The sequence below is a fragment of the Camelus dromedarius genome, chromosome 16 (genome assembly GCF_036321535.1).
Source record: "Camelus dromedarius isolate mCamDro1 chromosome 16, mCamDro1.pat, whole genome shotgun sequence".
In the NCBI taxonomy this organism is placed as follows: Eukaryota; Metazoa; Chordata; class Mammalia; order Artiodactyla; family Camelidae; genus Camelus; species Camelus dromedarius.
Window position 1 is genome coordinate 24,196,068 of NC_087451.1, and position 14,599 is coordinate 24,210,666.

Genomic DNA, 14,599 nt, shown 5'->3' on the forward strand with positions numbered 1-14,599 from the left:
GCTGGTCCAAGGCTGGGATGTGTCATGGTGGCCTGAGAGCAGCTCAGCCTCCACTGTTTAAAGAGACAGCGCCCAGCCCTGTGTACTTGCTGGAACGCCGTGATCCCACGAGGCCCTGCAGCACGCGGAGCACCAGGTGGAACGGCTTTGGGTATGCCCGAAACCTGGGATGCCAAGGCCACGCTCGCTGAGAGTGCCAGCCTGTGTGAGAGCAAGGAGGCCCCCCAGTCCTCGGTGCCTCCCCCTGCCTCCCCTCCCCTCCCAGAGGAGTCTGCAAAGATGACCTGCACTGTCTGTGTATAACACAGTTTGCACTGTGTTCTGTGCGTGCAGGGAAGCTTCATGTTTAATCCACAACATCATTTTAAAGAGCTCGCACATTACACAGGTAATCTCTCACAGCATCGCCACACAGAACCAGGTCAGGTCCGCTGTCCCCAGCCCCGATTACCAAGGGCCCTTGCCACCTGCCCCGTCTGTCTAGTGCCCTCTCTGCTCTCTCACACGGGCAGATGTTGGCATACAGCTGTGGGAAATGGATTCTCCCAGCTCTGTCTCCTCTGGGCCCTTATTCGAGTCATAATTAAATGTTGACCTTTGTGAGATAATTCAGTTCAAGTAAACAAACCTCGGTTGAGAACATTCTAACCTGCCAGGCAGGATAAGCTGGAAGAGGAGTTGAAAAGCTATGGAGAGGTAGACAAATGATGGCCTGTTGTCCCTTGGGCTCTCTGTGGCTTGGACCCCTGCAAGCTCTCAGAAGGAGTCGACCATCTCTAGCAAGTTCTGCTGGATGGAGTTCTCCAAGACCAGGGGACTTGACTTCATTGAGTGAGTTTCCTGGAATTCTGGTAGTTTTCCCATCTCTTACATCAAGGGTCCCGCATCTGGAAGGCTCATGGGGTGTGGGGAAGCCCCTCCCTGCTGCAGACACGCTGCACAGTCAGGCGGGGGGCCCACTGGCCTTCTCCCCTGTGCTGCACCTCAGCCACCATCCTTCCTGTCCCCTGTGCTGCCCCCCGGCCACCATCCTGCCCGTCCCAGCCTGTTCTCATTTCTCAGATCTCAGCCTTGGCTGCTCCGTAGAATCACCTGAGTGCTTTAGAACATGGTGGGCTGGGCTGGGGCGCAGGTGGGGGTCACTTCTAACATCCCCTGGGGTGTTCCAGCATCCAGCCAGATTGTCCTGTGGCCTCAGATGGTCCCCAGTTTCCCGCCAGCTACCTTTCCTGTGGAACCCAAATCGAGGTCAGCCCCAGGGTGGGCTGCAGGCTGTGGTTCAGCCTTGCCGGCAAAGGAGGGGGGGGTGTGTGTGTGTGTGTGTGTGTGTGTGTGTGTAAGAGAGAAAGAGGAGTTTCCCACAATCCTCCCCTGACAAGGGGACAGCTGAGCCTGGAGACATCTGAGATCATTCCTGCTCCAAGGCCTGAGAGTTAGAAGAAGGCTGGGGCAGGGTGGGGTGGGTCTCACTTCTGGCTGGGTCAGGCCAACGTGATCAGCCCCCCATCCCTCTGGGACCTGCTTTCACAGCTCTGTGTCTCCTCCCATCCGTCCCTCCTGCATCCAAGCCCGAGGACCTGCTGGCTGTGACTTGTTTGTCAGGCTTCTTGAGTCTTCAGGGCACCGGGGCTTGTCGCTGGTCACTGCACTCTGCTGGCCCGTCCGTGGGTCCAAGCGCTGTCTCCACTCACCAGGGCCAGGCTCTCTGTCTCCCCACAGTCAGCGGAGGGAAATGCCTTCCTGGGCCTCTCTCCGCTCTTCCAGAGGCCCTCCTCTGCCAAAGGGGACCCCGCCCCAGGCATCTGTGCTGAGCAGCGTATCCAGAGGGCATGGAGAATATCCCGCTGGGCCACTTGCCGTAACATTGAATAGAACAGTCACCAAATCACATTTTTAATTTTTTTATTATTATTATTATTTCCTCCCATTTTGTAGACAGGAAAAATGAGAACTGGGCAGACTTCCTGAGGAAGCAAAGTGAAGTCACAGCAGACTAGCGAATCCCAACACCTGAGATTTCCCACTGCTCCGTCCACCTCAGCTCGTTGGTGAGAAGTCATCCATCAGCCACTGATGAGTGTAGCACCGTCAGTAATAGCTCGTATTTACTAGATGCTTACTCGGGGTGAGGCACCGTTCTGAACGTTTTGTGTGAATCCAATCGTTTCACGTCTACAGCAAGCTTACGAAACAGGCGCCCCACGACCCTCTTTCGTACAAGGAGGGGAGCCAGGGCGCAGAAGGCCCTGAGTGACCTTCTCAAGGCCTCCCCCAGAGAAACGGCAGGAGTCAGATTCGCACCGGCCACCTGGCGGCAGAGCCCAGGCCGGGTTCCCAGTGCTGTTTCGATGGTACTGCGTTCCTTCTTGTGTCCCGTGTTTTTCCCCCAAAATACTGACACATTGTATCTGTTGGCACATCTGCATTTCTTTTCTCATTAAAAAGAGCCTGGGAATGTCCTAAAGCCTCCACCAACTGCCCCAGTCCTGTGAGTCCCCCTTCCAAGCGCCCTGACTCAGCGGGCTGACAAGGTGTCTGTGTCCCTCACCTGGACAGCCAGCCCCGGGGGGGGTGGGGGGGCTGTGCCCGGCTGACAGTTCGATTTCACGAGACCATTGCTGTTTTCTGTGGGGAGTGGGATCCGAGCAGATTCTGGAAGTGAGAGGCAGCCCCTTTTTTCTCCACCTACAGCGGCTAAAATGCTGTTTCCTATCGTATCCGATTCAAAGGGAATCGTGACCACTTTCCAGCAGAAGACACTGAGGTTTGGAGAATTTACAGTGTTTCCTCCAGGGACCAGCAAGTACGTTCCTCTGATGGCCAAACCTGTGATTTTTCCATTATCCAGACTGGCCATAGGGAAAGCGGAGGTGAGTCTCAGCCAGGCGTTTGTCCACCCGATGAAGCTGTCGCTGGAGTGTCTGCCTGACCAGGCACTGGGGAGTGTTTACGCGACCAGGGAGGCCCTTCCTGCTGAAGGGCAGCCAGCGGCCCATGTGGGCGGACACAGCTGGCCTGAAAGGGTCCTCCAGCGGCCGGCTACTGCCCCATCCAGACTCATCTCGACCCTTCTGAGCAGCCTATTAAGAGAGCAAGGAAAGCAGGGGAAAGAAGGCAGAGGGGTGGGAAGGGAGGGGGGAGTGAGGGAGGGAGAAGAAGGAACAGGAGGAGAGGGGAGGAAGGAAGGAACAGAAGGAGCTGGTCTGACTAGACATGTCTGAAATCAGGTCCCCACCACGCCCCTGGAAGACATTCTCCATGAGCAGCAAGGAAGCAGCTAGAAGACAGCCTTAAGACACACAACAACACGGTCCTACTGCGGAGTGCAGGGAACTATAACCAGTTTCTTGTAATAGCACACAATAGAAAAGAATCTGAAAAGAAATATGTATATGCATGTACATGTAGACCTGAATCACTTGGCTGTACCCCTGAAACTAACATTGTAAATCAAGTAGACTCCAATAAAAAAATTTTTTGAGACACACAAATTCAGGCTGGCACAGGGCCATTCCCTAAATCACATAAATTTACAGTGTATCGTGGGATGAATCGCATTGCTAGCTTCTTCACCTGTGGGAGAAAAAAAGCACAAAGCCATCGCGTTGGGCCATTGGAATGCTACAAAATACAAAGAATTCTTTGTTCCCCAAAAGCATTGTTGCTTAGAAAAGCCAGATTCCGTAGATGCAAGTGGAGCGGGGAGGCGGTCTTTTCTCTGACATCTCACGAGCTGGCAGTGCAAAGATTCGGAAGCAATTTGAGCAAGAGAGGGTCCAAAATGGATTTGTCCTGGGGATTGAACCGTCTGAAACTTTTCTAAAATTCTGCTTCCTCCTAAGGAACATTCTTCTGCTCCAGGCAGGGAGAGGCTCACTGGGGTGGGGAAGTGGACAGTTTTGTCGCAGAGCAGTGAGGGGACAGGAGAGGCGTGGAAGGACCGTCCGAGCCCCCGGAAGGCAGCCGGCACTTGATGTCAGAGGTTGGTTATTTTTGAGAGAGGTGAACAGGAAGGTCCACTGTCAGCCAAGGGAAGGATTAATTCAGGGGAAAAAAATTTAATTGAAAAATAAACTAACCCAGGTGCATACAAACTGTCCCAGCAGGGGCCCTGGGGGAACATCCCCAAGAAGCATCGTTGTCCCCATGATACTTCCTTCTGTTCCGTGAGCCCCTCGGAGCCGGAGGAAGGAGGTGGCACTTAAAGTGAACTTGAGAGCATGTGTTTTCTTCCTTGTGAGTCCCTGAACCACTTATCAAGTGTGAAAGCTCAGCCAAAGCCAAGGAAGTTCACAGATAAAGGTCAAAACTTTTGGAGACATTCAAGGCAGAACTGGGCAAAGCTTCAAGTATTTTCACTCTTCACTGGTCAAGACTAGGAAATCACTCTCCCCGGGACAGTATCTGCGAAGGCCCGAGCCCTGTGTGGCCACGGCCTTAGAATTAATTCTGCTCCAGAAATTAAAATTCTGGAAACGTGTCTTAAAAGAGTCGTGGATATGCAAAAAAAAAAAAAAAAAGCAACTGTACGTGGCATGCCCCAGCTCTACAATCTCGGATCCTTGACCACAACTGTGTCCTGGGAGCCCCTAGGAGGGACTAGAAGATGAAGCAGGTTCTGCCTTTATCAGACCACGGAACGTGTGTCCCTAGATTCTCTGAGACTTCGAGTCCCCAGAACTGACTATTAGAAACACTGGGCCACGTGAGCCTCCCCGGCCAGTCACGCCTCAGTCCATCAAGACAAATGGAAGACATGGCATTTCCTCAGACTGACTACCGGCATTTCAGGAAACGAGGAGGCGGAGGTGGAGGCCAAGGACTGCAGGCCCGCAGATCTTCCCTGGCAGGGAAGGACCGCTTCCATGGGGGCTGTGATCCTGTGTAAGGAATCGGGCAAACGTAGACCAAGGTCGTCCGGGCCACGTGGTTCCCATGGCCACTCAGCCTCTCCCCGGTCGTATGTTTATTCTCCTTTTGGGGGATCACAGCATCTTAAGTCAGGGGGTGGCCTCGTCGTCCTTGGACCAGCACCCCAGAACCCAGTTACGATGCTGTAGGACTGATCCAAAGGACATCCCTACACTGCTTATGTCTTCACTGCAGGTGGAGACCTGGAAACTCAAAAGCCTACGGGCTGGCATCTGACTCAAATTTTTACACATTCGATTATTTTAAGAATAGCCCAAACAAGCAGAGCTTTCGTCCTTTAGGACCTGCCTGCTTTGCACACCCCGCGAAACCTCGCCCCACATCTGCCGGCTGTCGGGGTAGAGCCCTGTGGGCTGTAAGACCCCAGGCTGCCGTGGTCCTTCAGTCCTCGGACCCGGAGACTCCCCAGCGTGCAGCTGGGAAGCATCGATGGGACGCATAAGCCCCCTTTCAGACTCCACTCCCCGGGATTTCCCGCCCTCCATTCTGAATGGTGGCCCCTGACTGTTTACAGTCTCCTGCTATGAGGGACCTTGTCTCCGTGCAACCCTGCCCAAGAGCCACTGGATGAAGTTCGTTCTGTGTTACCACCCCTCGTGGACATTCAGTTTTTCCTAGATCAGTCTCCGGACCCTCTGATGAACCCCCGTGTATACAGAGAGGTGGGCCATGGAGGAATATTGGAGCTGGCGCACAGAAACCCGGCGATGCCCCGAGGATTCACGCTGCAGAGAAGGGCAGGAAGTCCCCCAGGGAAACAGAAGCATCCTGGCGGGATCATCGCACAGATCACCCCAGCTTCCTCGAACAACCCAGCAGTGAGAGTGCTTGCTGTGGATCACCAGTGATGGGACCCCACCTGAAGACCTTCTGGAAAAGACCCTTCACTCTCTTAAAATGAGGGAGAAGACCTGTTATGGGCTGAATGCACGGACGACTGGGCCACGGGGCTTTGGAAAATAACGACCTGGTGCTCAGGCCTGCAGGCAAGCCTGGCAGCCTCAGAGCCCGGCGTTCAGACAGTGCGCCACCAGGGGTGTCCCACTCGGGTGCCTGATGGAGCCAGTTCTCCTCTGTCAACTTCAGCGGCTGATGCTTCACCCTCATCCCGGAGCACACATGCTGAGCGAAGACCTGGGCAGAGCTGAAACGGGCTGGTGTTGTCTCAGCCACAGCTCCGGGGAGGTCGCGCTCCCGTCCACACCGGTGGCTGCTTCTATAAAGGAAACAAACGCCGTACAGCCCCTTACCACAGCCGCCGGGCTGAGCTGGCTTCTTCCACGATGACAGAGCAAACCGGTGACTGAGCGCTTTGGGCATCCAAGGCCATCCGTGGCCAGAAGCAGACTCTGGGAGAAGTGTGTTTTGAACATGTTAACCTCAACTTTGTAAGCAGAAGGACCACTGAGGCCTTTTCAGACAATACTCAGACAAGAGGTATTTAGTGAGCAGCTACTGTGGGCCCAAAGCAAACGATGCCACTTGGCCTCGTCAGTCTTCATTAAATGCAGAACCAGACGCCAAAGCTTTCCCATCCCCACATGATGACTCTTTGCAACACAGCTTTCCTCTTCCCTCCACGAAAAGCGGTCTGTTCCTCCACTCTCTGCGTCTGGAGCTGACTGTGTGACCTGCTTTGGCCCACTGGACGTCAGCACCTTGACATAAACAGAGGCCTAAAGGGCACGTGACCATTGGTAGTTACTCTCTTACTGCTGCGGGCTGGTCCCCCATCATCTGAGCAAACCCAGGAAACCCTGCTTGGGTACTGAGAGACCACGAGGAGAGCGACCCCAACCACCCCAGCCAACACACCAAGGCCCCAGACATGCGTTCAAGCTGCTGCAGGAGAGGACAGTGGACCCTCGCCAGACCAGAAGGGGCACCGTGCCAAGCCCAGCCGGCCCTCAGGACCATGAAGGCCAGTAATGTGTCATTTTAAATGTAATTTGGTGCAGCCACTCTGGAAAACAGTATGGAGACTCCTTTAAAAACTAAAAATGATGAAAAGGAATTTTATATATATACACACACACACACATACATCTATATGTAACTGAATCACCATGCTGTACATCAGAAATTAACACAACATTGTAAATCAACTATACTTCAATTAAAAAAACCTAAAAATAAAGTTACCATATGATCTAGCAATCTCACTCTTACGCACATATCCAGAGAAAACTCGAAAAGATACATGCACCTCAATGTTCACAGCAGCACTGTTTACACTAGCCAAGACTTGGATGCAACCTAAATGCCCATCGACAGATGACTGGAAAAAGAAGATAAATATATATGTATATGCAATGGAATACTACTCAGCCACAAAAAAGAATGAAATAATGCCATTTGCTGCAACAAGGATGGACCCAGAGATGATCATACTGTGATGTCAGACAGAGAAAGACAAATATCACATGATAGCACTTATATGTGGAATCTAAAAAATGACACCAATGAACTTATTTACAAAAGAGGAACAGACTCACAGACATAGAAAACAAATTTATGGTCACCAGCGTGGGAAGGGGGTGGGAAGGAATAAATTGGGAGTTTGAGATTTGCAGATACTAACTACTATGTATAAAACAGATAAACAACATATTTCTTCTGTATAGCAAGGGAACTATATTCAGTGTCTTTTAGTAACCTATAATGAAAAAGAATATGAAAAGGAATATATGTATGTACATGGATGACTGGGGCACTGTGCTGTACACCAGAAACTGACACAACATTGTAAACTGACTATATTTCAAAAAAAAAAAAAAAAGCTAATAACAACAAAAAAGCCCATTCTGTAGGAAAAGGTATTTTAAGGGCAAACAACCGGCTTATGAACATTTCTCGTCATTATCACTTTCCGTTGTTTCTGATCAGAGGGTGAATCTATGGCTCCTCCTTGGCCAGAAAGAGAAGTCCCTTTGTTTGGTTTTTGACCAGCATTTTCCAAAGATCCCAGGCTAGGTCTTTCTCATCTCTTGATCTTAGCCACGTGGCCGGTACGTGACTTAGCTTCCAAGAATCTGCTCCGAGATCACACCCTTCATGCAGCCTCTCCTGGTCCTTTCCCTCTCCTTCCATGCACTGCATGTAGAAGAGAGCCTCTCTGTTCATGAGGGACACCTCCTGAGCCGCTTCATGAGTTCCTGCATCACGGTCCATGGATGCAGCACCCCTGTTCTCTCTAAACACTCTGTTTTCTGGATGAGGACAGTCGCTTCCTTAGAGGTCTTTAATTTCTCCTCTTTTCCATCATGGTCACTAGCAGCTGGATTTTTCCCAAGGCTGTTTCTCACAACAATACTGAGAAAGGATTTTTTTTCACATTGTGAAGGTAACTGGGATGGTGCCCCGCTCCCCCCACCCCCCCAGAACCAAGCATCTCTGGGACAAGGCGCGAGGGAAGTCAGCCAGCCTCCTCGTTAGTGTGGTTTCTTGTTCCTGCCCATACGTTCCACGCCGTGCCCTCAGCCAACCACTGCACACTGCGCCTCAGCAAAATTAAAGTCACCGCGTGTATAAATAGACTGCAGGACATCCAGCCAATGGAACAGTATTGAACACACGCGCTCAGTGAGCTCTCAAGCTGTGAGATGACACGGAGGAGACTTTAAGGCATATTATTAAGTGACAGAAGCCAATCTGGAAAGTCTGCATCCTGTATGATGCCAACTAATTGACGTTCTGGAAAAGGCAAAACTACGGAGACGGTAAAAAGATCAGTGGTTGCCAGGTGTCTGGGGAGCGGCTAGGAATGAATCGGCAGGAGCCCGGAAGATTTCTGGGTCAGTGAAAATATTCTGTATGAGGTCACGAGGATGGGGACACATCGTTACACAGTGGTCCAGGCCCATAGGATGTACACCACCAAGTGAGCCCCAGGGGTAAACTGTGGACTTTGGGTAATGATGACGAGTCAGTATAGATTCATCAATTTTAACAAATAACGCCACCTACCACTCTGGGAGTGGGGATGTGGTGATGGGGGCGGTGCCTGTGTCCCCCCAGAGACCACACGGGAAATCTCTGCACTTCCCCCCCGTCTTGCTGTACACCTAAAATTTCTTTAAAAAATAATATATAAAATATATACCTGAATCACTATACTGTACACCAGAAACTAACACAACATTGTAAGTCAACCAGACTTCCATATAAAATAAATTCCAAAAATAATCTTTAAAAAAATCACCGTGTGTCACCGCCCTGTGTGGGGACTCGTTGACTGCCGACACCACGAATACCAAACCCAGTTGCTGAGACTCTAATTAGATTCACTGCATTTCTTTCCTTATTTATTTCTGTACCGGATTCCTCCTTCTAGGCTGTAAGCCTTGGAAGCCTGGAACTTGTCTTACAGTTGTCTGATTCCTAGGACTAATGACAATGCCTGGCATAAAACAGGCACTTTATTAATATTTGTTGAATGAACGGATGAGTGGGTGGTTAGAGAAAAAAGCACATCTCCCAGCCTCCGTATATGACTAAAATGCCTGCACGAGAACGCGGCGGCCCCGTGTTTATCGGCACCACACTTGAGCTGTTAAACAGTGCGTTGAGCTGTTCCACAACTCATTTACTTATGTTACTTCAAATATTTTATTTATTGTTTTAATGTCTGTGGGATTGGTAGTAATGATGACAATCCCTCTTTCATTTAAAAAAATTTTATTATCACTTTTTTTTTCCTTTGGAGTGGGTAGCAGGGAGGTAATTTGATTGATTGATTGACTGACTTGATGGAGGTCCTGGGGATTGAACCCAGGACCTTGTGGCATGTTAAGCACGCGTTCTACCCCTGAGCTACACCATCCCCCCACCTTACTTGAAACATTAAATTTCCAACCTAATGAATACTCTAGTTTCCTTTCTGTCACTTGGGCTTCAAGACTGGTTTAAGGCAAATAGAATTTGGTACAGTAGACACATAGGCTGTCTTGAGGATGCCTAGAGCCGTGATAAACTCTTCTTTGAAGGACATTAGTGTTTCACCACCACCCTCTCTGGTGCTTCCCGGATGTGTAACGTGCGGGCAGGAACGTTGAGAGCTTTCCTACAATAAAGTAGGAACCCTATTTGCTTTTTTGTAACTGAAGCGGAGTCAGTTTACAATGTTGTGTCAACTTCTGGTGCCCAGCATAGCAGTTCAGTCATACACATACATACACGTGTTTGTTCTAATCTAATTAAAAACTTCAAAGCCCTGGGTATGGAGACATGTTATTTTTATGATTCCCATTTTAAACATGAGGAAAGTGAGGTTCCAGGGAGAAAGGAACTTCCCAAGTCCATTAGCTGGAAAACCAGAACTGGACCCTCCTGTGTGAGCATTCACACGGTTTAATCTCAAACTTCGACTTTCTCCCGGTTCACTTTCTCTCAGAGGATAAACACTCTGCGGTGTCTGGTCCCTGGGTCGGCAGATCTGATCGTTCTTGACAAGCCACAGCCTGGCACGGGGCCAGGATTCGATGTGAGCTATGTGGAGGCCTCTGATGAAAGGCGGTGTGGTCTGAACGTCCAGTCATGGTCAAAACATCTGAGGGACTGACCTGTGTTCACCCAGACCGGGCAGCTCCTCTGCTCAGAACGACGCTCCTGGAGCACTCGGAGGGGTCAGTCTGTGCCAGAGAACGTGCCTCCAGCGCTTCTCCCAGGCGAGGGGGGAGGCCTCCGCCCTCCTCTGCCCACCTCGCAGCCTGCCCGCCCGTGCCTGGGGCCGCGCCGGCCACACGGGTTCCCAGGAGGTCCCCGCTGGGCTGTAGACGAGCCTGGGGGTGTGACACTGGCTTCTAGTGCTCTTCTCCTGGCCACAGGCTCCAGCCACAGGCCACTTGTGGTCTGAGTCCTAACCCCACTCTCAGCACGTGTGACCACAGGGCTCGGCAACAGAATGACGGAGCTGTGCCCGCGGGGCCCCTCCGGAAGCAGGAAGCAGCGAGAGGACCCAAAGGCATCCAATTCTTTCACAAACGGGGTGAGTCACTGGAGTCTTTAAAAAGCAAGTCCTCCCCTACGAGCCCGATGGATGACCTGGTTTGACCGTGGGTGTGAGGCGGGTTCCTTTCTGCCGTCTCCCGAACTGAACCGAATGTCTCCTCTCAGCCGGGCTCTGAGGCGGCAAAAGACGTCGCTGGCCACCCGCGCTGTGTCGGAGCGTCTTCCCGAGGCCTAAGCCCGTCCGCGCCGCAGTCGCCCTCTGAGAAGGACGCCCGTCATTGGGCTGAAGCCCACCCAGATGATCCCGTGTTAACGTATCTTTTTTTTTTTTCATTGTTTTTGTTTTTGTTTCGTGGAGAAAGATCCAGGGCGCGTTCACGGGCGCGGAGTGCTCGTTACCGCCTGCCAGGGGCGGGGCCTGCCCTGCGCAACAGCGCACATCTGCAAAGGCGCGCGTGTGGTTATTTAAATCTAAATTGTTAGATAAAAGTAAAACCTCAGTTATCTTTTTAAGGACCCTGTCCCTAAATACATCACATTCTGAGATACTGGGGTTTAGGACTTGAACCCAGAATTTTCGGGGGACACCTTCAGCTCGTAACCCATCCCTACACAGAACAGGGGTGCAGCTTTGGAAATTAAGGAGGGAATCTGCAAAGGGGAGAGAAATTTGAGAGAAGAGACTTGCAGCTCCTCGCCTGGCCGCCTTTCCCCCGGAAGAGACTCTCCTTCCAGAGCAGGCTTGCTTTCTCCTTTCTTTCTTCCTTTGTAAGGAGAATTATGTCTCTTTGCAGTCCGTCCGTCAGCCACACTCACTTTCTGCCAAACCTTATCCCACCCACCCCTAACTCTGCTGCCCCCCAGACCTGCCTCCTCCCACAGACTCCACCACTACAGCCAAATGCATCTTCCCAAAGCTCACAGCCCCCCCCTCACGCCTCCTCATGCACTGGGCAGTAAGGTTTATGCCCCCCGTATGCCTTCCCAGACATGTCCTCCCCTCCTGTGCCCCCCGAATCCGTCGTCCCAGCCAATGAGGACGCACACCCCCTTTCTACACCTGTGTTCACACTATTCCTGTCACAGTTCAGTCCATCCATCTGTCTCCACCTTTCAATTTCAGTATTAAGCTTTCCCAGGTCCAAAATAGAGCTCCCCCGCCTCCCCCACCTCCCTCCTTACCCGCTAAGACCCTTCCTCTGTCCTTCTTGAGTGACCTTCACCCTGCCCCGTCCTCGTGTCCTGCCTCCCAGGAGCCCTGGAGCACGAGGTCAGCCCTGTCCCCTCTCCACATCACTGTGACGTGCCCCGTGCCTCACCTCACCTGTGAGGCGCCCACACAAGTTGAGTCGGATGGAGTCACCACCCTCCGATGTGCGTCCTGCCGCCACGTTCAAGTTCTCTACTGCTACCACCGACTTCTGAGTCAACGTCCTAGTACATTCAGGTCAGGCTGCTGTAACAAAATCCCACAGACTGGGCAGCTAACGTACAGCAGAAGTTTATTTCTCGCCATTTTGGGGGCTGGAAGTCCAAGACCAAGAGGCCAGCAGCCTTGGCGTCTGGTGAGAGCCGGCTTCCTGGTCCACAGATGGGTGTCTTTTCCACCGTCACACGATGGAAGGGACAGAGAGTTTCTAGGGCCATATTTATAAAGATGCCAATTCCATTCATAAAGACTCCACCTCCCAGAGGCCCCCCCCAATACCGTCACCTTGGCTTGGGGGCAGGTTTCAACACATGAATGTTAGGGGGACACAAACATTCACCCATAGCAGTCAATAAACACGAGTCCTGCTAGAAGGAACACTTTTCTCGCCATTTCCTTATTTTCTTCACAGAAGAATGGACTTTCTCCTCCCTGTGGGAGGCGTTTGAAGGGAAGGTGGCCGGCCTCTCCCTTGTCCTTCCCGGGTCCTTCCCCAGGGAGGAATGGGGGCCACCGGCTCACTGAGCCATGAAGTTCATTCACGGCACTGGGGCCACCGGGGTCAAGCCACTGCTCATGTTTCTGGTATTTTCAGCGGCTACGTAAATCCTCACGCCTGTGCCAGAGTCAGTGGCTGAGTCAGGAATTCTCTGGGGACTCTCTCTCTGTTGCCATCTGAGAATGTGGTCCCTAGATTCCACTTCTGGGGTAACAGCCGGGAAGGAAGGAACCTCCGTCCTGTCCCACGCTCTGGCACTCGGGTGCTGGGCTCTCGGTTGGTGTCCCCAGACCCCCACTAAAAAGGAAGCGTGAAAACGAAGACGTCCCACTGCTGCTCAGGGAGGCCTGGGCACGCAGCCCGCAGCAGGCGGAGAGGAAGGCCACCAGCCTCTGCTCCCACCGCGGGAGTCTGCCGGGACGGGGGGGGGGGGGGGGCGTTAGGTGACTGCAGCGTCTCTTGCCATAAGGGGCACACGATAAACCCCCATATTTGTTGGGGGTATTGAGAGGGACATTGAGAGAGCGGGGGGTCACATTGTCTGGAGATTACAAGCTTGGCACTTTTCAGATTGTTCCCCATTTCCCGAAAATCAGAGAGTTGAGGTTTTCTACATTATCCGTCCTTGGGGACACAGAGCTTTGCTTATATTGTTTTCACGAATCAACTTTTATTGACTTGCTAGCCATCCTGCACAAGGACATCTACATAATTCATCTAAGCACCTGGTGTTGCTTTCTTCTTAAATTCTTCTTCGTTTCGCTCGCCCTTCTTTTCCGTCGTCACCCTTCTGTTGTATTAAATCCCCGGTTCACGGAGAAGAATCAATGACTCAGGAGTGGTTTGTTAAGCAAAAGAGTGTCGTGAAAATAGTCATATAAATGCTGCCGCTCAAAATAACATCACAAATATAAACAGGGAGAGGAATCCAGTCTGGTTCAAATATAGACTGCGCTCTGCATGTTCCAGAACGGGGGCAGGGGAGGAGACTGCCTACCATTCCAAATGGAGAGCTGAATGAAAAGTCCAGCAAATACATTTTTAATTGGGTTTCCCTGGACCAAGGAATTGATTCCTTTCTACTCTGCAATGATTTGTCCCGTTCAGAAATTTTATTAAAAAGGAGTAATAAGATTTTACATCGTTTCTCAACAGTGACCTTTTTTAAAATAAACCCATCGAGCATTTTTTTCTAGAACGCCCACAAAATCTTGCTTTCCAGTCTTAAATGACATAGTTTCATCTAAGGAGTCAAAAACTTCAAAGCCAACATTCAAAGCCCTCTCCAAAGCATAAACAGGTTTGAGTCAAAATATTTTCCCCAAGTTTGTAAAACCAATTTCATAGCTTTTGACACACTTATGGCTCAGAGAGGAAGTCAAATAAGCATATGGAAGTCATTAGGGCCATTCCCTACCTATTTGCAGTCCTTTGCCTTCTGCATGCCTGACAGCACCGCGTCTCCCTGCTGCCTTTGAAGTCAGGCATGGTCACGTGACCTGCTGCAGTCTGAGAAATGAGAGTGGAAAAACAATGTTCCGAGCGCTCTCTCTCCCGCTGCTGTGACAACTTGTCAGTGTTCCAACAGTGGTTATTCCACCAGCCTGGATCTCAGAATGAGGAAGACACTCAACAGAGTCTTCAGCTGCCCTGAGCTGGACACCATCCTTACTGGGTGAGATCCGGGGGCCATTTGTTACTGCAGCATAACTGAGCCCAACCTGACTTATACATAGCAATGGAATTCATTAATCGGTGGATGCCAGCTGGATGACACAGAGTATTAATAG